Raw genomic sequence first — 24,321 nt, 5'->3', positions numbered from 1 at the left:
CTGCGTTGCTGTGGCTCTGGCGTAGGCTGGTGGCTACAGTTCAGATTAGACCCCTGGCCTGGGAACCTCCATATGCTGCGGGAGTGGCCCTAGAAAAGGCAAAAAGACCAAAAGATAAATAAATAAATAAAATAAAAAATAAAAAACAACATACAATTTAATCAGTGACTATTATGTGATAAGCACTGTGCTAGGCACCAGAAATAGAAAGGTGAAGGATCATTATCTCAAGGAACTTCAGGTATCACAGAGAAGAGTAGTAAACAAGTCAGGAGTTTCCATCATGGCACAGCAGAAACGAATCCAACTAGGAACCATTAGATTGCAGGTTTGATCCCTGGCCTCAATCAGTGGGTTAAGGATCCAATGTTGCTGTGAGCTGTGGTGTAGGTTGCAGATGTGGCTAGGATCTGGCATTGCTATGGCTGTGGTGTAGGCTGACAGCTACAGCTCCCATTGGATCCCTCACCTGGGAGCCTCCTCCATATGCTGCGGGTGCACCCCTAATAAGACAAAAAAAAAAAAAGAAAGAAAGAAACAGATTTACATATAGATGGTTATTCTACTGAGTTAAAATGTGGGGTCTAGCTTAAGGCCTAAAAATTTTTAGAGATAAGGAATACAAAGTGACTTAAAAGTTTACACAAATCCAGGTTAACAATGATTAATTAAGAAAATGGTGATACTTATTATTTCTGATATTAATGTAACAGCAGTGTGATAAACTATAGGAAAAGTGACCATGTAGACATACCCATTAGGTCAGCGAATCCTCCAACTGGCAATCGGCAGGTTCCAGTAACAAACTGCAAAAGTCTCATTCTCTTCTCATTATCAATTTCTTTAACAAACTATTAAAAGAACATTTTAAAGAAATACATAGATCATATGTGACAGCATACTAAACAGGAAAGAAAAAGATTTCAAATCTTAACTGAACTCGTAGTATCAGATGCACTAGAAAGTTAGTGTATCCACCACAATGGATTTTGGAGCTATTCCATGGTGGTCAAAGCCCCACCAACCATCCCTTATATAAATCTTACTACCACAAACCTATAGGGAGATAGAAGAGTGCCCTAAGGAGTTCCCATTGTGGCTCAGCGGGTTAAGAATCCAACTAGCATCCATGACCAGGCAGGTTCAATGCCTGGCCTCACTCAGTGAGTTTAAGGATCTGGATCAGCTGCGTTGCAGACACAGCTCAGATTCTGCGTAGGCCATCAACTGCAGCTCCTATTAGAACCCCTAGCCTGGGAACCTGCATATGCTGTGGATGTGGCCCTTAAAAAAAAAAGAAGTGCCCTGAGACCAAGAACTCCCTTGTCACGCAGTCTCAGGTTCAGCTATTCTGGGGCAGCTCCTACTTTTCACTAGATCTAACTGTCCTGTAGACATTCATATATTGTAACCTAGGACACAGAGCTCAAGTCAGCTCAAACTCTTTGGTTTTACAAACAAATGAAATTAAGCTAATGAAATCAAGCTAATGAATGCTCATCCAGATGTATCCCAGTAATGTTATCCTCTCAATGTCTTTTTTTTCTTTTTCTTTTTGTCTTTTTAGGGCCACCTACAACAAGCATATGGAGGTTCCCAGGCTAGGGGTTGAACTGGAGCTGGAGCTGCCGGTCTATACCACAGCCACAGCCACACCAGATATGAGCTGGGTCTGCGACCTACACCACAGCTCACAGAAATGCCAGATTCTTAACCCACTGAGTGAGGCCAGGATCAGACCTGTGTCCTCGTGGATCTAGTCAGATTCATTTCCACTGAGCCACAATGGGAACAATGTTCTTTTTTTTTTTTTTTTTTTTGTCTTTTGTCTTTTTGTCTTTTTGTTATTGTTGTTGTTGTTGCTGCTATTTCTTGGGCCACTCCCTCGGCATATGGAGGTTCCCAGGCTAGGGGTTGAATCGGAGCTGTAGCCACCGGCCTACGCCAGAGCCACAGCAACGCCAGATCCGAGCCGCGTCTGCAACCTACACCACAGCTCATGGCAACGCCGGATCGTTAACCCACTGAGCAAGGGCAGGGACCGAACCCGCAACCTCATGGTTCCTAATCGGATTCGTTAACCACTGCGCCACGACGGGAACTCCAGGGAACAATGTTCTTTATATCTTGGTGTAGCTATATGTTGCCAGAATTATGTGGCTTTAACTCCTACAAATCTGACTCAAACCTTTAAGTTTCTGGAGGATGCTTTCTAGCCTGAAGCACAAGTATTTTGGCTCAGAAAAAAATTTTTTTTGTAAAGAATTTTTATCGTACTGCATTAATTGTATTTGTTACAAGTGCTCAGTCACCTGATCTTTTTTTTTTTTTTTCCTTTTTCTTTTTATGACAGCACCTGCAGCATATGGAAGAAGCTCCTGGGTAGGGGGTTGAATCAGAGCTGCAGCTGCCTCCAACACAGCATCACTCGACGTCAGCTGCATCGCTGACCTATGCTGCAGTATGAAGGCGCCTGATCCTTAAGCAACTGGGCCTGGCCAGGGGGATCTAAACTGCATCCTCACAGAGAAAACATCATATCCTTAACCCACTGAGCCACAACAGGAATTTTTTTTACATAAATAGCAGGCAGGAAAAAAAATTTTTAATATGGTAAATTACATATAAGAAAAATTTACCATTTTAAGTTTATAATTCAGTGGTACTAAGTACAATCACACTGTTTGCAGAAGTGTTTTTAATTATAACAAACAAAAACTCATAGCATTAAACTTATCTCCTCACTCTGCCTCCCTACTCCCCAGTTCCTGGTAACCTCTATTCTACATTCTGTCTCTATAAATTTGCCTATTCTAGGTAACTCATATAAGTGGAAACACATATTACTTGTCCTTTTGTGGCTAGCTTACTTCACTAAGCATAAAACCCTTCAGATTAATCCATGTTGTAGCTTGCATCAGAATTTCCTCTCAATTTCACAATTTAAATTTGTATAAAATTTACTTTTTTTTCCTTTTTTGGCCGACCCGCAGCATATGGAGTTCCTGGACCAGGGATCAGATCCAAGCTGCAATTACAGGCTACACTGAAGCTGCAGCAATGCTGAATCCTTAACCCACTTTGCTGGGACCAGAGATCCAACCTGAGTCACAGCACTCCAGAGACACTGTCAACCCCACTAGGCTACAACAGGAACTCCTATAAATTACTTTTTAGAAAATGTATTTAGGACTAAAATGTGCATATTCAAGAGTGGAGAAAATCTCAATTTGCCACATTTGACCATAAAAATTACTTAACTATATAGATAGCATTAAAAAAAAAGGGGGGGATTTCCTTTTCTTTTTAAAATTGGACAATATTTCATTGTATAGATATACCACCTTTTGTTTACCACTCACTTGTTGTTGGACATTTAGATTGCTGCATCTTTTTGTGAATAATGTTGATATGAACACAGACAGTCAAACATTATCCATCTGAGTCCCTGCTTTCAATTCTTTTGGATATACCAAGGAGTATAACTGCTAGATCATATAGTAATTTTTTTGTTTAACTTTTTGAAGAACCAATAAACTGTTTAATACAATGATGTACCATTTTATACTGCCACTAGCAATGCAGAAGACTTCCAGTTTCTCCATATCCTTACCAAGGATGACTGTTTTCCTTTTAGTTACATGGCAGCACCTGTGGCATATGGAAACTCCCAGACCAGGAGACAAATCAAAGCTGTAGCTGCAGGCCTATGCCATAGACATGGCAACACCAGATCCAAGCTTCATCTGTGATCTACACTGCAGCATGTGTCAATGCTGGATACTTACCCACTATGTAAGCCAGCGATTGAGCCCACAACTTTTCAGACACTATGTCGGGTTCCTAACCAGCTGAACCACAAGAGAAACTATTTTCCATTTTTTAAAATAATAGCCAGCCTAATGGGTTTATATCTCATTGTGGTTTTGTTTGTCTTTTGTCTTTTTAGGGCCGCACCCATGGCATACGGAGGTTCCCAGGCTAGGGGTCTAATCAGAGCTGTAGCTGCTGGCCTATGCCACAGCAACACAGGAATCCAAGCCACGTCTGCGACCTACACCACAGCTCACCGCAATGCTGGATCCTTAACCCGTTGAAAAAGGCTAGGGATCAAACCAGCAACCTCATGGTTCCTAGTCGGATTCGTTAACCTCTGAGCCATGATGGGAACTCCTCATCATGGTTTTGATTTACACTTTCCTAATGCTTACTTTTGATGTAACTTTTCATGTCCTTATAGCAGACATTTTTTGAGGAGACACTATTATGATTCCAAAGTCTCTTAAGTCATGCCTTCTGACCATTATTTAATTCTTAATGAGATATAAATGATGAAAATGATACTTCAGACAGTTTTATAAAATTCCAAAAGCATTTAGATGAGATGCAAGGGAATATTATCATCTGGATTTGTCTTAGGTCCTGGGCAATAATGCAAGGCGTGTGTTGCTTATTTGGCAACAGTCTTTAAGAGTGCTGTTAAATCAGTATTCATTTATTATAATGCATAGAATAGAATAAGGAGCCTTAATATAATGGTACATTTTGTTCTGTGAAGTATTTCCCTATGTGGTAAGCAAATTCTAAAAATTTATGGCATGTCTTCCAAAAGAAATAAACTGGGACAAACCTGCCAAAACCACATGATTTGTTTGCTTGTCCTAGTGTAATGACGGTAGATGGCATGTCTTTGCCAGTCATTCAAATCAATCTCTTGCATTCCACATAAAAGGACCTTTAAAAATGAAAAAGAAAAATGGTTTCTTTAGGAAACTAAACAAGCTTCATAAAAATGCTAGATATAGGTAAGAAAAGAGTAGTAGTAAACAACTTTCAAAAGATTAATCAGGGGACTTTGGCTTGTCAACGGTTTATCAAGAATTTTATCAAAATCTCATCTATTATACTTAGGAAAGTTGAGTTTCGATGTTTGGTGTCACATATACACATATTTAGTCAGTCACTCACTGGACAGAGGTTCTAAAACCCTTTTTTTTGCTAACACTTTTAAATACCAGGGGCTATTTCAGAAACATCCAGCCAGAATAAAAAATACTACTGCCACTGAAAAGACGGCAAAGCAAGGTGAAAGTAGACACCTGAAGACATCATTTACCAGCGTGCTACAGATGAAGAACTCATTACCTCCAATTCCTTTGCATCAAAGTACTGCAAATACTGTTGGGGAAGGATTTCATTAAAACCCTCAAAAAAAGCTTGTGTCTGTTCTTCAACACCACGAGACAACCTCCATTCAGCTACCATTCTGGTAAATGAATATAAAAAAAGCTATGAGGAAGTTTAGATTTTTACCTTTAAAATCTGAGTATAAAAATAACTTTTAAAAACATTTTTATGAAAATTGTCATACATAAAAGTAAAGTAAACCCCATGTACAGATATCTCAACTTCAATACAATACTAATTTAATTCATTATGTCCCATCCATACCCTAGATAGCACACAATTTCATTTAAAACAAACTTTTCAGTATATATTTCTAGAAGATGAGCTCTCATTTAAAAAACTAGGGACTCTGCTGTGGCTCAGTGGGTTAAGAACCCAAGTAGTATCCATAAGGGTGCAGGTTCAATCCCCGGCCTCCCTCAGTGGGTTAAAGGATCCAGTGCTGCAATGAGCTGAGGTGTAGGTCAAAGACATGGCTTGAATCTGGCATTCCTGTGGCTGTGGTGAAGGCCACCAGCTGCAGCTCAGATTCCTCCCCTAGCCCAGAAACCTCCACATGCCACAGGTGTGACACCAAATGGAAAATAAATAATAGATATAGAGATAAATTAATAAAAACATAACTGTAACTTTATCATCACACAAAAAAGTCAAAAATAATTCTTTTATATCAAATATTCAGTGCTCAACGTCAACCGATTAACTCAATTTTAAGACATACTGACTTGATCAGAATCTGTAAAAGATTCCTACACTGCCAAAATCTAAGGTTCTTTTAACTTATAGGTTTCCCCCAAGCAATTTTTTTTGGATGGCACTTTTTTGGGGAGGGGGGGAGCACTCCCACTCCCATGGCTTGAAGAAGTTCTTGCCAGGGATCGAACCCATGCCATGGCAGTAATCAGAGGCACAGCAGTGGTAATGCTGGATCCTTATCCCACTGAGACACTACTGGATAAAAGTATTCATAATGAAAAATGGTTTGCACTAAATATACCAGATTTAAACTTTTGATGTTCTTGTAATCTGCATCTACAAATATACACATTAACAGAGTTAAAAAATCACATCAGGAGTTTCCGTCGTAGATCGGTGGAAACGAATCTGACCAGCATCCATGAGGACGTGGGTTCAATCCCTGGTCCTACTAAATGGGTTAAGGATCCAGTGCTGCCGTAAGACATGGTGTAGGTTGCAGATTCAGCTTGGATCCTACATTGGCTATGGTATGGACTGGCAGCCACAACTCTGATTCAACCCCTAGCCTGGGAACCTCCATATGCTGCTGGTGTGTCACTAAAAAGACAAAAAAAAAAAAAAAAAAAAAAAAAAAATCACATCAAATACAGACATTTTAAATGTTTACTTCTTAATGATGTTAATAAGCAAACATGTACTTTAGGCATTTGATTACTTGATGATAGGTGGAGACAACGACAGTCCTAAAGTTAATTAAAACTGATTATGATTATAAACACTGGGCAAATTTTTAAAAATGTTTGAAGATATGAAAGAGAAATGAAGAGAGGCAGAAACTGGTGGGGATACGATTCTTTTTTTTTTTTTTTTGTCTTTTGTCTTTTTGTTGTTGTTGTTGTTGCTATTTCTTGGGCCACTCCCGCGGCATATGGAGGTCCCCAGGCTAGGGGTTGAATTGGAGCTGCAGCCACCGGCCTACGCCAGAGCCACAGCAATGAGGGATCCGAGCCGCATCTGCAACCTACACCACAGCTCACGGCAACGCCGGATCGTTAACCCACTGAGCAAGGGCAGGGACCGAACTCGCAACCTCATGGTTCCTAGTCGGATTCGTTAACCACTGCGCCACGACGGGAACTCCGGGATACGATTCTTGAAGTTAGTTGGCATGCGAGAGCTGAAATGAATTTACTAGGCTTTTCCTCTAAGGGCACATACCCAGTTTACAAAGAAAACATGGAAATGAAACTCAAACTAAAATAGAGTATTATTGGGCTAAGAAGACATGAGGATGGTGGTGGCTATAGAAAAATCTCTGAAAGAAAGAAAACAAAGAAACTCCCAAATTTGCACAGAAATATACTTTAAAACCTTAGATGACTCATAAATACATGTGTAGCATGATAAGACACCAAGGAAACCTATGCAATGCAGCAACTGGAAAGCCAAAGACCCAAGTAAAAATTTCATCAGCCATATGCTAGAGACACACAATTTAGGAGTTTAACTCTCATAAAGTTACATGGAAAACACCTAGGGCTTTCCATTGTAAGGAGTATGAACAATGTTTGAGGAATAAAGATTTTTCTGAGAATTAAAAGCAAAATGGAAATAGATGTGCTCTAACAAGCTTCTGCACAATCAATGTGATCTGCACACAAGGTTAACTGCCTGTCAAAAGAAAACTCAGTATTCACCAAAGGGGGGGAAAAAAAGGAATTCAGAGTCTCTACCATGTATCATCCACAATTAAAAAACAGTATCTACGCAAGGAAGCAAAAAAAAAAAAAGAAAGAAAGAAAGAAAGAGAAAGAAAATAAACGTGACTCATAAGAGAAAAAAAAAATCCATAAAATAAGGCCCAATGTTGAGTTAGTAAAGATGTTTTGTTTTTTGTTTTTTTTTTCTCCTTACAAATGCACCTGTGGCATATGGAAGCTATAGGCTAGGGGCTGAATCAGACCTGCAGCTGAGGCCCATGACACAGCCATAGCAACTTCAGATTCAAGTCACCCCCAAGACCTAGGCCACAGCTTGTGGCAACACCAGATCTCCAACCCACCTGCATCATCATGCAGACTACTTCGGGTCCCCTCACCCAGTGAGCCAAAACAGGAATTCCTGGTAAAGACTTTTGAAAAGGTATTAGCCTGGGAGTTCCCGGATGGTGCATTTGATTAAGGATCCTCCATTGTCACTGATGTGGCACAGGATTGATCTGTGGCCCCAGAATTTCCATATACCCTAGGTGCAGCCAGAAATAAATAAAAGCTATTAGCTAATAGCTACCTTTTCTTGTGATATCTTTGACTGGTTTTGGTATCAAGGGGATAAATGGCCACACAGAATAAGTTCAAAAGTGTTCCTTTCTATACAATTTTTTGGAATGGTTTCAGAAAGCTAAGACACTAAATAACTCCTCTCTAAATATTTGGTAGAATTCCCCTGTGAAGCCATTTGGTCCTGGACTTTTGTTTGTTAGAAGTTTTCAAATTACTGATTCAATTTCAGTACTGGTAATTTGTATGTTCATATTTTCTAATTTTTCCTTGTTAAGCTTTGGGAGATGGTGCCTTTCTAAAATTTGTCCACTTCTTTGTTGTTGGCCATTTTATTGGTAGTACTTGGTCATAGTAATCTCTTGTGACCTTTTATTTTGTGGTGTCAGTTGTAACTTCTTTTTTACTTCTGATTTTATTGATTTGGGTCCCTCTTCCTTTTTATTTTATAAAAGCTATTAAAAATGTATTAAAGAATCTATAGGATTAGATGGACAGAATTTATGAAAATATGAAGATTCTTTTTTTTTTTTTTTTGTCTTTTTGCCTTTTCTAGGGCCGATCCCGTGGCATATGGAGGTTCCCAGGCAAGGGTCGAATTGGAGCTGAGGCTGCTGGCCTACACCAGAGCCACAGCAACATGGGATCTGAGCAGCGTCTGCAACCTACACCACAGCTCATGCAATGCCGGATCCTTAACCCACTGAGCAAGGCCAGGGATCAAACCTGCAACCTCATGGTTCCTAGTCGGATTCGTTAACCACCGAGCCACGATGGGAACTCCAAGATGAAGATTCTTAACACAGAAACTCCCCAGGTTTGATCCCTGGCCGTGCTCAGTGGTTCCCATGTTGCCGCAAGCTACAGCATAGGTCACAGATGTGCCTTGGATCCGGTCTTGCTGTAACAGAGGCTGGCAGCTGCAGCTCTCATTTGACCCTAGCCTGGGAACTTCCACAGGGGTGGCCATGAAAAGAGAAAAAACAAAAACAAAAAACCATACAAATAAAATCTTTTGAAAGTTCCCATGTGATACAGCAGGTGAAGGATCTGTAGTTGCTGCAGCTGTGACACAGTTCACAACTGTGGTGCAGGTCTGATCCTTGGCCTAGGAACTTTTACATGCTGCAGGTATAGCCGGAAAAAAAAAAAAAAAGAGAGAGAGAGAGAAACTCTTTTAAATGTCACAAAAAAACATTTTATTCTCAAAATAAATACAATGGCTCACATAATCAAAAATAGAAGCCAACAATGTAATGACATCATTGGGAAAAAGTGCTTAAAAAAGTAAAAATTATAAACCTAGATTTCCAAATCTAGTGAAAATATCCTTCAGAACTGAAGGTGATATAGACTATGCTACAAAGCAACAATCATCAAAACCGCATGGTACTGGCACAAAGACAGAAATATAGATCAGTGGAACAGGATAGAAAGCCTAGAATTAAACCCACACACCTACAGCCAACTACTCTATGACAAAGGAGGCAAGGATATACAATGGAGAAAGGACAGCTTGTTCAATAAGTGGTGCTGGGAAAACAGGACAGCCACAAGGAAAAGAATGAAATTAGAACATTCCCTAACACCATACACAAAAATAAACTCAAAATGGATTAACAACCTAGATATAAGACCAGACACTATAAAACTCTTAGAGGAAAACACAGGCCAAACATTCTCTGACATAAACGACAGCAACATCTTCTTAGAACCACCTCTGAGTATTGACAATAAAAAGAAAATGAACAAATGGGACCTAATCAAACTTCAAACTTTCTGCACAGCAAAGGAAGCCCTAAACAACACAAAAAGACAACACACAGAATGGGAGAAAATCTTTGCAAGTGAATTGACGGACAAGGGATTAATCTCCAAAATTTATAAACACCTTCTGCAGCTCCATACCAAAAAAACAAACAACCCCATCCAAAAATGGGCAGAAGATCTAAACAGACAGTTCTCCAAAGAAGGCATACAGATGGCCGAGTTACACATGAAAGGATGTTCAGCATCACTCATTATTAGAGAAATGCAAATCAAAACCACTATGAGGTACCACCTTACACCAGCCAGAATGGCCATCATCAAAAAGTCTACAAACAGAGAGGGTGTGGAGAAAAAGGAACCCTAGTACACTGTTGGTGGGATTGTAAATTGGTGCAACCACTGTGGAAAGCAGTATGGAGATTCCTCAGAATACTCAAAATAGAACTACCATTTAATCCAGCAATCCTACTCCTGGGCATTTATCCAGAGAAAACCACGACTCGCAAAGACACATGCACTCCGATGTTCATTGCAGCACTATTTACAATAGCTAAGACATGGAAACAACCTAAATGTCCATCGATAGAGAAATGGATCAAGAAGATGTGGAACATATACACAATGGAATATTACTCAGCCATTAAAAAGAACAAAATACTGGCATTCTTAGCAACATGGATGGACCTAGAAACTATCATGCTAAGTCAAGTCAGCCGTACAATGAGACACCAACATCAAATGCTTTCACTGACATGTGGAATCTGAAAAAAGGACAGATGGAACGTCTTTGCAGAACAGATGCTGACTCACAGACATTGAAAAACTTATGGTCTCCAGAGGAGACAGTTTAGGGGGTGGGGGTATGTACTTGGGCTGTGGGATGGAAATCCTGTGAAATCAGATTATGATCATTATACAACCACAGATGTGATAAATTCATTTGAGTAATTAAAAAAAAGCACAAATTAAAAAAATAAATAATAAATAAAATAAATAAATAAAAATAAAAATTGTAAGGCAGAACCAAAAAAGAAAAAAAAAAAAAAAACTGAAGGTGATATAACCAGATGTTTCTCAATTAAAGCTGAGAATTTACTGCCACCAGGCACACATTAAGAGAAAAGATAAAGTTTACAAAGCTGAAGGGAAATGATCCCAGGTAGAAAAAAAATGAATCTGCAGAAAGAAATGATGAGAGTAAGAAATGGTAATGGTGAGTAAATATAAAACAATATTATTCTCTAAAGTCTTTAAAAATCTATTGATTGCTTAAATCAAGAATATGGTATTATGTGGTTACAAATAAAACAGTAGTGGCACAAATGCTAAAAAGAGATAAATAGAATTACATTATTATGAGCCTCTTATAGTGTACAAGTGCTATATTAATTACAAGTTAGTGTTACATACATTAACATATTAGTATAATATTAATTATGAGTATTAAGGAAGCACACATATATCCATTAGAGCAATCATTAAAAAAGTGAAAAGGTGGAGTTCCCCTGTGGCTCAGGGGAAACAAATCCTAGTATCCATGAGGATGCAGCTTTCATCCCATGCTGTACTCAGTGGATTAATGATTTGGCATTGCTTTGAGTTATGGTATAGATCACAGACACAGCTCAGGTCTGGTGTTGCTGTGGATGGTGGTAGCTCAGATTTAACCCCTTAGCCCAGGAACTTACATATGCCTAAGGTGAGGCGCTTAAGAAAAAAAAAAGAGATAGAAAAAGAAAACTAGATATTACTCTTATTAATACAAAACAGGGCAGGAAAGGAGGAACAAAAGAAACTGGAAGAAAATAAGAAACAAGTTAAGTAGCAAGGTGGCAGACTTAGGTCCAATCCTACCAGTAATAACATTAAATTTAAATGTATTAACTACAATGAAAAGTAAAGATTATCAGACTGAATAATGATAGTAAGACTTAAGAATATGCTTAAGGCTTACTTAAAAGACAACCTGCAGAATGGGAGAAAATAATTTCAAATGATGTAACTGACAAGGGCTTGATCTCTAAAGTATACAAACAACTTATACAACTCAACCCAAAAAAGCCAACAATCCAATTGAAAAATAGGCAAAAGAAACACAAATGGCCAACATTTGAAAACACATGAAAAAATGCTCAACATCACTGATTATTAGAGAAATGCAAATCAAAACTACCATGAGATACCACCCCACACTAGTCAGAATGGCCATCATTAATAAGTCCACAAATAAATGCTGGAGGGGGTGTAGAGAAAAGGGAACCTCCTGCACTGTTGGTGGGAATGTAAGCTGGTACAACCACTATGGAAGACAGTACGGAAGTACCTTAGAAAACTACACACAGAACTACCATATGACCCAGCAATCCCACTCTTGGGCATATATGAGGACAAAACTTCCCTTGAAAAAGACACATGCACCCGCATTCATTGCAGCACTATTCACAATAGCCAAGACATGGAAACAACCTAAATGTCCATGAGAGATGACTGGATTAGGAAGATGGGGTATATACACACAATGGAATACTACTTAGCCATGAAAAAGAACAAAACAATGCCATTTGCGGCAACATGGATTGAACTAGAGACTCTCATACTGAGTGAAGTAAGTCAGAAAGAGAAAGACAAATACCATATGATTATCACTTGTATCTGGAATCTAATGTATGGCACAAATGAACCTATCCACAAAAAAGAAAATCATGGACTTGGGAGAATAGACTCGTGGTTGCTAAGGGGGAGGAGGAGGGAGCGGGATGGACTAGAAACTTGGAGTTAATAGATGCAGACTATTGCTTTTGGAATGGATAAGCAATGTTGTGTAGCACTGGGAACTGTATCTAGTCACTTATAATGGAGCATGATAATATAAGAAAAAGGAATCCATATATGTATGTGTAACTGTGTCACCATGCTGTACAGCAGAAACTTGACAGAACACTATAAACCACCTATAATGAAAAAAAAATCATATACGTAAAAAAGAAAAAAAAAAAGAATATGCTATGAATAAGAAACATACTTTTGGGGGGCACATCTGTAGCACATGGAAGTTCCCAAGCTAGGGGTTGATTTGGAACTGCCAGCCACAGCCACAGCCACAACCATGCCAGATCCAAGTTGCATCTGCAACCTACACCACAGCTCACAGCAACACAGTTCCTTTAAGTAACTGGGTGAGACCAGGGATGGAACCCACAACCTCACGAACACTAGTCAGATTCTTAACCTGCTGAGCCACAATGGGAACTCCAAGAAATATACTTTGAACAGAAAGACAAAGGATTGAAAAAGACCAAAAAAAAAAAAGATGGTGGAAGATATACAATTCAAAGACTAATCACAAGAAATCTGGAAAGGACACATTAAATATTTTAAAGTAGAAAGGTAGGCAAGAGACCCAGAAACTAAAACTCAAGAAGTAGCAATATGAAATCTCATGCTAATCTGATAGAATTGGTGTTGAGAGGATGCGAGTGAACTAACAACTCTTGAGACAAAAGGTATGAACTAATGCAGAGTCTAAGAGAATACACTAATAAAACAATCATTTAAAAGTTTTTACCTGCTCTTCCAGTATTCCCCATGAAAACAATCTCCATATAATTTTGAGATTCTTTTCAATGACATGCTGTCACATAGCAATGTAGTTACAGAATTGGTATTTTAAAAAGTGATCCAGCACTGCTTCTACCCTTTAAACTTCCACTTCTGGAGAAAAATCAAAGTTCTATACAACCAAATTTTTTTCTACCACTTTATAAAAATCTTCAAAATTCTGGTTAAACTGAAATATACCAGAAAGGGATTATAAAACCCATTAGCACCCAGTAGACTAATTCTATGTAAGGTTTACAGTTTGCATTAATCTACAGAACAAATAGTCTAACTTGCTGCATCCACAAACATCCAACCGACTTCTCATGGCTTTGCTGCCAGGCTTGTTAAAAAGAATAAACCACTACTGAATTTAGTACTTAATTTCTTCTAATCTGGCTCTACATCTACCACTGGCTATAGCTCTAAGTGCTCACTTAAGGGTTATCATAACTTATCAGACTCCACATCTTCGAAGGATTCACTTTCTCTGGCTTCTGAAATGCAGGACATCACAGAAAGGGCCACCAGCTCTGAGCTACCTGACAGCACTAAAGACCATGGCAACTCTTCTCTATTTACTTTTTGTGCCTTGTCTAGCCTACATATCTCCGCACATAACTTTTGCTCTTATTTCTACATAACTGAATACTTCCCAACCATCAAGGCTCAAATTAAATATATCAGATTCCTGCTCCACGACTATAACCAGATAAAAGTGTCCCTCTATCAATGTACTTATAAGGTAGGAGGTGGTCAACTGTGTCCTAAACAGTCTAATACATACAGATCAGTTCTCATAATTATTAGTAAAAAGGCAAGTATTTTTTGAAATACTGTCCACTAGTCTTACTAAGCAATTATTAATGTACTTTAAGTCCAACAGAAAGGCTAGAGACTATATCAAAATAAGCATTCTCTCTTACCTGATGTATTCCTCTTTATTTTCTTCTGTTACAAGAATATTGCCACCATTGGGTTTCAAATCATGACTCTTGATTTCACCTAAAATTTCTTTATCAACGGAGAAATACATTTCCAAACCACATTCCTCAATATTGTTTTCTCTGTACAAATCAAAGTAACACTGTTACACTAATTAATCATGTAAGAGTTTTTAACTAAAGGACTGTGTTCTTAAATAATTATTTTTAAACTGTAACATAAGAATCAATAAGAAAATTGGAACATCAGGATCTAAAGTCATATTCTTGTCTAAGATATTGGGTATATTGTTGTAAAATTAATCCCAGTGAATGAGACAAGTTCATTATAAACCATTTAACATCAGTAAAATAACTACATGCCTACGGTTTGAATAAGCTACCAACACCATAATGAAAGCAGATAGACTATATTTTGATAAATTAAATGAAAACAAACTTACTTAACCCAGATGAGAGAATTATAAAATTCTGGATCAATAGATTCTAAATCCTTGAGTCCAACTGGTTTGTTCAAGATACGCTTATAGAATGGCAAAGAAAAACCTGTGTCTATGAACTTCCCATGGAATAGAGCCTATACAAGAGGAAAACGAAATGATTTAAAATAATTTTATACCTTAGTCACTGTGTTTCAGAATGTTAGATGAGTTCTTCATTCAATCCCCACCCACCCCCGGCAAAACAAACAACTCCGGTCATATGATTGTGATGGAATATTTCTGGGAAAAGGGCAGATATAACAAGTCCAATCTTAGACAAATGTTGAGAAAATTAATTTCAGACGAGAAATTTTAAAGAAACAATGCTTAGGTATTGCTGAATTAAAGCAAACACAATTCTCCACGAGCACTTACCATAGCAATAAACCTGCCAATAAAACGAAAATATTTCAGGTGATCTGGATTGATGTAAGAAGCAGGGTTTATCTGCAAGCAGTAGTTATCCTTTCCTGCATATTCAAACAGGCAATACATTGGGTTCAACACCTCATGTGACAAAAGAAAGAACCATTCTCTGTAACCAAAAGAAAATTTAGTATGAAATATCTTTAAGTAACCATGCCAACAAATCAAAGAGCAGCACTACAAAGTTCTCAGGAATCTATGCTCCTCAGGTGATAATAATTCTCTAATCTCATGTTGATTTTTACTGCTTTGGTGTAAAGTGACATCTATTTTACAGAGATGTTTACACACTGCTTATTTTATTTCAAAGACTCTAAGACATTATTAACTTTAAAGACAACATTACTTAAAACTACTAAAAGGATGTTCTTCTAATTGTGATGCACATCTCAATTTCAGGTATGTGAAAATTTTAGTCTTAGAATCAATGAAATACGGTACATAGGCAAGTTGAAAATTCACTGTTGACCCATGTGATTAGAGCAGCTGACACAAATCTAGCATTATTCCATCCATTACCAAGCCCCTCAGTGATGCTCATTAAGTGCCACTGCTCTCTAAATCTTAAATAGGAAAAACCTTCCAATTTCAGAGAGGCAATAAAACACTTAATTCAAGAAATCAGGAAAATACTCTGAGAAGGTTGCTGTGAAAATACCAACCAACGCTAATGTAAGATCATAGTTACCATGTAACATGGATGAATCTTGTAGAATAGTACACAGGGGCAATGTCAGGCAATTCATGTGGTATCAGCCTGTGCCTGAGACTTCTTTTCCTATTGGTTTATAGCCTCTGGTTATAATCCTGCTTATACTTTTAATACTGCAATTTGATTTTCTAATTAAGAATGAATGATTGGAGTTCCCATCGTGGCTCGGTGGTTAACAAATCCAACTAGGAAGCATGAGGTTGCAAGTTTGATCCCTGGCCTTGCTCAGTGGGTTAAGAATCTGGTGTTGCCATGAGCTGTGGTGTAAGTGGCAGATGCAGTGGCTCGGATCCCGTGTTGCTCTGGCTCTGGAGTAGGCTGGCGGCTACAGTTCCAATTAGACCCTTAGCCTGGGAACCTCCATATGCCGAGGTGCGGCCCTAGAAAAGACAAAAAAAAAAAAAAAAAAAGAATGATTGACCTCACCTTTATTATCTTTAACTTATACAAGAGTAAATGTTTTTACTAATATTACCATGTACCTGTAATTACTCCACACATTTTGAATGTGAGCTATGAAACACAACCTAGGAAAACACCACTAAAATGCAGCCAACCAGTTAGTGACAACACAAAGACTCAGGGTCTGAACTAGCATATTAATAAACAGTATTTTTCCTCTTCACAATAATCCTAGAAAAGTAGACAGAACTATTCTTTTGGAGTTCCCGTTGTGGCGCAGTGGTTAACGAATCTGACTAGGAACCATGAGGTTGCAGGTTCGATCCCCAGCCTTGCTCAGTGGGTTAAGGATCCGGTGTTGCGGTGAGCTGTGGTGTAGGTTGCAGACGTGGCTCGGATCCCGCGTTGCTGTAGCTCTGGTGTAGGCCGGTGGCTACAGCTCCGATTGGACCCCTAGCCTGGGAACTTCCATATGCTTTGGGAGCGGCCCAAAAAATAGCAAAAAGACAAAAAAAAAAAAAAAAAAAAAAAAAGAACTATTCTTCTTTTACAGATGAAGACACTTGCCCTGAATCATACTAATGAGTGCAGAAAAATGATCAAATCCTATCTTGACTCTAAAGTCCCTGGCTTTACATACTGCCAATGCTGTGCAATTTTTTAACCTAGTGTGATATACTGTTATGAAATAAGCAATTTCTTTTGTTTTTTCTTTTTAATGGCCACACCTATAGCATATGGAAGTTCCTAGGCTAGGGGGTCAATTGGAGCTGCAACACCGGATCTGAGCCACCTTTCCAACCTACACCACAACTTACAGCAACACTGGATCCTCAACCCACTGAGCCAGCCAAGGATCAAATCCACATTCTCATGGAGACAACATGAGGTCCTTAACCTACTGAGCCACAATAGGAACTCCAGCAAAGCAATTTCTTGCTTGAGCCTATCTTCTAGAGTTTGATTAGAAGCTCCAATATAAAGAAAGGAGAATTTAAAATTTGAACTCCTATTTTATACAACCTTATATATTCTCAATTGGGAATTGAATGACTGTCACCTATATCGGGAATCTGTGATGGGGTAAGTGACCTGAAAACTATATGGCCTTGCATGCTCTGTGGAACAGATATGAGGTGGTAGACTGAACACCGGCTTCTAGTTTGATGGTGCAAAGCTTGCACTTAGGCTGTGCAATAATTTGTGGCTATGAGCAAAAGTTATGTGGCTGGTGAGTCTCTAAGTCTTATCATTAACTGTAAAATATTCTCAAGAATTATCCTAAGGATTAAATGAGTGATATGGGTGAATCGACCAGCAGTAACACTGAACTGATATTTCTAGAAATTTTATAGTTTCAGAATAAAGATATAATAATGTCCTACATTTCATTTTCCTGAAATAGAAAATTGAGAAAATAATACTTGCAAGCAAAGTGTAATGATACCTTTGTAGGAAAGGAACTAAGTTCTGAGTATTCATATTATCACTACCTTGCTACACCTCCATAATCTAAACCTTCTTCTCCTGGAAAAATCACCCACAAACGTCTTCGCAGATCTTGGGGACTGAAGCTCATTATCTACCAAAAAAAAAGAAAAAAAAAGAAGTGATAGACTGGCAAAAGTAGAAACACCTTCTACCACTTAGAAGGTCTGAAATCTCTTTCATTATAAATAACTTAAAATTACCTATGAAACAGAATGTTATCTGAGGGTTGGTCAACACCACACATATAGAAAATATAGCAAAGTTTCACCATATTTTATAAATTGTACATATACTTTATAAGTATGTAATTTGCTTTTAAATGATCCTACTACTGACATAAAGTTGCTTCTCTCACTTGCTTAGAGCAGAACAATTTGTGGCTATGAGCAAAAGTTAGGTCCTTTTGTGGTTGGGTAGGTTTGGGTCTGTTTTATAGCCCAAAGGTACACATAATAGTTAACTGGTTAATTTGGAAATGAAAGAGAAAATAATTAACCTGGAAACTCATTTTCAGAGGAAACCTGAAAAACTATTCAAATTTTATATTTTACTACAGTGGTTAATAAGATCATCTTCATAGTTGAAGGACAGTACCATTACTGAGCTACAACGTATAGGTCATTTGGGTTCTTACTTTTTAAAAGTATTTAATTACTTGCCCAAAACTGGGCCAGTAGAATATAGCAAATATTAATTACTCTTAGGAGAAAAAAAGGACAGGGCTTGGATAGAAAAAAGTCCATTCCATGACACTATTTTATGAAAGGATAAGAATGAGCAACCGTATTTATCTATCCAGAAGGTCTCAGCAAGTGACTTGCTTGTGCTAGGGCTCTCTCAGTTTCAACAAAACAGATATATCACGTTTATGAATTATATCCCACCCCAACAAGAAAATATCAGATGTAACAAAAAATTCAATGCTCATGACAAATATTCGACAAACACTACAGGCTAGAAATACAGCAATGAAAATGAGAAATGTTACAGGTTTTATTCATTTCTTAGTCCTTCTGGCTAATCCTTGTCCCTGTGACCACTCTTCAAACTGTTAGGCTGTCCCTGATCTTGTTTGCTACTCCTCTGGAGAAAATACCTTTAAATAATACTCTTTAGGAGTTCCCGTCGTGGCTCAGTGGTTAACGAATGCGACTAGGAACCATGAGGTTGTGGGTTCGATCCCTGACCTTGCTCAGTGGGTTAAGGATCTGGCGTTGCCATGGGCTGTGGTGTAGGTCGCAGACGCAGCTCGGATCTGGTGCTGCTGTGGCTCTGGTGTAGGCCTGCGGCTACAGCTCCGATTCGACCCCTAGCCTGGGAACCTCCATACGCCCCGGGCGAGGCCCTAGAAAAAGGCAAAAAGACAAAAAATAAATAATAAATTAAATAAATAAATAATACTCTTTAACAAATGTCTAATATGAAGGAGGAAAAATGTTTCTCCTGCAATGTCCCCCATAAGCAGTTATCCTATGAAAACAAAAACACTTACTCCCCCAAACAACGTCATCTAATAGTTATTATGAACATCTAATGCTAATTTTGCTATATGTCACTCTTCCAAAATAATCGAATTTTTCTCTTCAGTTTTTACTTCACATTTATTCAACGGATGGTGTTTTTGCACCATCTGGTCTGTCATTTAGCAAAACTCTCTAGGTTTCAAAAGGTAAAAAGACATTTAATCATGTTTTGCATTTTTCAGCATTTTGCATTGTTTAGGATCATAACAGACTGGCAAGTTATGTTCCAAAAAACTGGCCTACCAGAGACTGACTACTCAATGACTGTATGCTGGTTACAAACAAGAAAATTAGAAATAGGTAATGACTGTGATAGAGAATGGCCTTGGAATCTTACTGAGATCAAGAGAATGACTCTAAAAAAACCTTAGTCAACCTCTGCTCTAAAAATTTATCTGCTCCTAAACTAAAAATAGAATTACCATTTGATCCAGCAATCCCACTCCTGGGCATCTATCCAGAGAAAACCATGACTCAAAGAAAAGATATATGTACTCCAATGTTCACTGCAGCACTATACAATACCCAAGACATGGAAACAACCTAAATGTCCATCAACAGAGGAGTGGATAAAGAAGATGTGGTACATATACACAATGGAATATTACTCAGCCATTAAAAGGAAGGAAATTTGCAGCAACGTGGACGGAAGAGGAAATTATCATGATAAGTGAAGTCAGACAGTGAGACACCAACATCAAATGCTATCACTTACATGTGGAACCTAAAAAAAGGACACAATGAACTTTGTAGAAAGGTTACTCACAGATTTTGAAAAACTTATGGTTTCCAAATGAGACAGGCTGGGGGGTGGGGGATGCACTGGGGGTTTGGGATGGAAATGCTATAAAATTGGGTTGTGATGATTGTTGTACAACTATAAATGTAATAAAATTCAATGAGTAATAAAAAAAAAAAGAACTGTGCTGTCATCATCACAGTCCAGTTTTGTGATAATTCCATCACCCTCGAGCTCAATTTCTTTTTACTTTTTTCCAGTTACATCACTAATATACATTAGCAAGTTCTTCTCTAAATCCTTGAGACCGGAAATATTTCTGAACTTGGGTTATTTTTTTTAATTCTAAAAAGGTGAATAGACTGTTTTGCCACAGTATAGTAAGCCCATCAAAACTTGGGACAACAACCTGTAGGTGAACATATCCACACTGCTGCTTATCACATGAATATTCACACTAATTAGGCTAAATAATCACTATAAACAGCCTCATGTCTAATCAGGTCAGGTTTTGTTATCAATGAATTTGTACTAAATTTGAACACACAGCTTTTTGTTTTAAAAGCTTTTTTTGGAATTATATTTTTAAACCAGAGATGTAAGTGTATTTAATAAGTTTTCTTCTTTTGAAAAGGAATAAATAAACATAATCTAGCCCCACATTAGGAAAATAAAATGACATCTTAAAAAAAATAAAAAATAAAAATTTATCTGTTCCTACTTAGCAGGATATTCACTGGCTTCAGTCTTAACAACTGAGAATCCATTAGTAAAGAACCAGTGTTTCTGAAAATAAGTAGACAGCTACTGTCAACTATCTCAGACAATCTCTTTTCCCTTTGTATTCAGTTTGGTACATATTAAAGCTATAGCTACCAAAATCATGGTTAAGGATTTGATAATAAAGAATCATCCCACATCTGGCCATGAAATAAAAATGAACTGGATGTTTTCATTTTAATACATACGTTCACTGGTTATTTTAATATAACAAAGTCAGTTAATACTTAGCTGCAGTTAGCTGGTTAAGTTGTAAAACAAATGTTAAATAACTCAGATTCTGAGGACAAATAAAACACTGGTTGACTACTCCTGAAAATATTATTTATAGATACTGTCATCAATGACCAATTACATTTTTACTGTTTAAAAAAATATTTAAATTGTAAGAATAACTATGCTTATTGTAAAAATGCAAGAGATAAAAGCATGGTCTTCCCTTCCTTTGATACCTGCATCCAATAATATTCGTGGATATTTCCAAACTTTTGTCTACCAAAATCCTACTTCTTACTTAAATATCTATTTCAAATCAAACACTGAGATTAGAAATGGAAATCTGAAAATAAACACTAAGTTACTCTGACATTTTAAAGGCAAAGAACTTACACAACTGTCTGCATTTCCTACATTTTGAATACTAAAGCATCTGGCAATGAGATCAGACTTTAAAATTCAAGGACTCCAAGTCAAAAAGTTTCAAACACTTTAAAGTGCCAGCACCAAAAGGTTCTGGACTGGAAGCCATAGAGTAAACCATTTAATGGATGAAACAGTACCTGCTGAAAGGAATCCTCAAACAATGTTTTTCTTGTCACTGTAATCTTTATGTGCTGTGGCATGGCCAGTTGCTGAAATATAAGAATGTCTTAAGTCAACTTTCACCATTAAAATGGCCTATCAAAAAACCAAAAGAGTAAAGTTTTACTTACTTTATTCTTTACAAAAACAAGTAGACTATGAATACGAATTTACATTTAATAATGTTTAACCATGCATTTATGAGTATTCATGCTAATATAGATCACTTGATATAGAAGAAACACAAGAAAGCAAGATCTCATTTGCACAATGATTATTTAATGGGTTAAATCTTTATTTTTAAAAAGCTAATTCAAATTTTTTTGCTTGGATGGGTCTAGTTAATTACAACAGTTTGATGTACAAGGGTTTAAAATATTCAAAACTTCGACTAAAGCATTAAATTTATTTAGACCCCATAAAGAAATCATTAATTCAGTAAATATATGTCAGAAATAGTTCATCACTTGTTTCAAATATAACTATATATATAATATACACTAAGGTATGTACCAAAAGGATACATATGGATGGATCTATCAAAGTCCTTTATATCAAATAATATAATGAAAGGGACTGGCTATAATTCATACATCAGAAAAAGTAACTCAGGAGTTCCCGTCATGGCTCAGTGGTTAACGAACTGGACTAAGATCCATGAGGTTGCGGGTTCAATCCCTGGCCTTGCTCAGTGGGTTAAGGATCCAGTGTAGCCTTGAGTTGTGGTATAGGCTGGCAGCTACAGCTCCAATTCAACCCCTAGCCTGGGAACCTCCATATGCTGTGGATCCAGCCCTGGAAAAAAAAAAAAAAGAAAAAAAAATGTAACTCATTTGTTTGAAGATTTCTGCATTCTGAAAACAATGAGTACTGGAATGAGTAGCAACATTTTCTTGTTCAAATGGTTTCAAATTTATTCTTCTGGACAACATAAGCCATAAATTATCTAAGTGATAAATCTCTCTCTTTGACCTAAAAATAGGAAAAAGATTCCAATGCTTCTATTTTACCTGTTTTTCTTTGAGTTAATTGTTTTCCCAGTCAGACTGTATAAGCAACATAAGAAAAGAAAATGAGTACAGAAACACAGTCCCAATACTAACCTGACACCAGAACCGGAAGTACTGAACCTTTGCCTTGAAGTCCCGTACGTAGGCTATCTGGGGTCCATTGTCTCTGAGAAAGAATGTTAATATGACACATTATGATAAAGTATTTAAGGAAAACATAATTTCACACTCCCTAAGTACTTACCAGTCAAATACAAAAGTGCCCTGGTATGCCATATTCCTAACACCACCTTTTTCCTTCTTAACAAATACTTCTGAAGACTGTTTTAACATAAGAAACAGAAATAAATAATGATCTTTTTAAAGCCACTGAGGGGGAGTTCCTGTTTCGGCTCAGTTAGGGATGGGATGTTGCTGTGGCATAGAGTGATGGGTGTAGTGAAGGCCGGCAGCTGCAGCTCCATTTCATCCCCTAGCCCAGGAACTTCCTTATGCCACAGGTGCATCTGTAAAAAGGAAAAAAAAATTTTTTTAACTAAAAATTTAAAAAAAATAAATGAATAAAGCAACTGTTGAGGGAAGAATTGAAAGAGTGGGTGTAACATACACATTACTGTATAAAATAGATGATTTGTTTTGTTTTGTTTTTTAGGGCCGCACCAGTGGAATATGGAGGTTTCCCAGGCTAGGGGGTCCAATCAGAGTTTGGACAAAAACTCCTGATTTTTGTATGTTGATCATGTTATATATATTAAAAATATTAATATATTTTTATATATTAAACCAACTTTGCATTCCGGTGGTAAACTCTACATGATAATAGTGTAACCCTTTAATATCTTGCTGGACTATTTTTTTTTTCTCTTTTGATGGCCTTAGGGCATGTGGGGTTCCCAGGCCAAGAATCAGATGCAAACCACAGCTGGAGCGATTCCAGATCCTTAATCCACTGTGCCAGGCTGGGTACTGAACCTTGTGTCCCAGCACTCCAGAGATGCCATTGATCCCACAGCGGGAACTCCTTGCTGGACTTAACTTGCCATTATTTTGTTAAAGATTTTGACACCTACGTTTGGAAGTCAGTAATTTCCTTATCCTGTTTTTGTCTGATTTGGGTATCAGTTACAGGAGCCTCATAAAATAAGGTGGGAGGTATTCCCAACCTCTTATATTTTATGAAAAAATGTGAATAGAATTGGCATTACTTATTACCTATAATTTTAATAAAATTTACCACTTTAGTCATCTAGGCCAGAATTTTCTTTATGGGAATAGTGATGAATTCAATTTCTTTAGCAGATCTAGGACTATTTACACTGACTTTTTTTTTTTTTTTTTGCTGTACCAGTGGCATGTGGAAGTTCACAGGCCAGGGATTGAACCCTAGCAACAGCAGCGACCTGAGCCATTGCAATGACACCAGATTCTTAAATCATTGCACCACAAGGAAACTCCACTATTGACTACTTCTGTCCCTTT

At 37.6% G+C, this 24,321-nt stretch overlaps 1 long non-coding RNA gene across 4 annotated transcripts in view; it reads right to left on the bottom strand.

Annotated features, from left to right (window-relative positions):
• The window catches only part of ITCH, a 108,851-nt gene that overhangs the window by 13,082 nt on the left and 71,448 nt on the right, over positions 1-24,321 (bottom strand). For all 4 annotated transcript variants that reach the window (XR_002340135.1, XR_002340136.1, XR_002340138.1 and 1 more), the window contains 9 exons: positions 22,936-23,008; positions 21,811-21,882; positions 17,992-18,080; positions 15,334-15,493; positions 14,920-15,053; positions 14,459-14,599; positions 5,146-5,266; positions 4,631-4,735; positions 755-851 (listed from right to left, as the gene is read on the bottom strand). This is a non-coding gene — a long non-coding RNA (itchy E3 ubiquitin protein ligase). The remainder of the gene's footprint in view (positions 1-754; positions 852-4,630; positions 4,736-5,145; positions 5,267-14,458; positions 14,600-14,919; positions 15,054-15,333; positions 15,494-17,991; positions 18,081-21,810; positions 21,883-22,935; positions 23,009-24,321) is intronic.

The sequence above is a fragment of the Sus scrofa genome, chromosome 17, assembly GCF_000003025.6.
Source record: "Sus scrofa isolate TJ Tabasco breed Duroc chromosome 17, Sscrofa11.1, whole genome shotgun sequence".
NCBI classification, from domain to species: domain Eukaryota; kingdom Metazoa; phylum Chordata; class Mammalia; order Artiodactyla; family Suidae; genus Sus; species Sus scrofa.
This window is presented reverse-complemented; position numbering and strand designations above follow the sequence as displayed.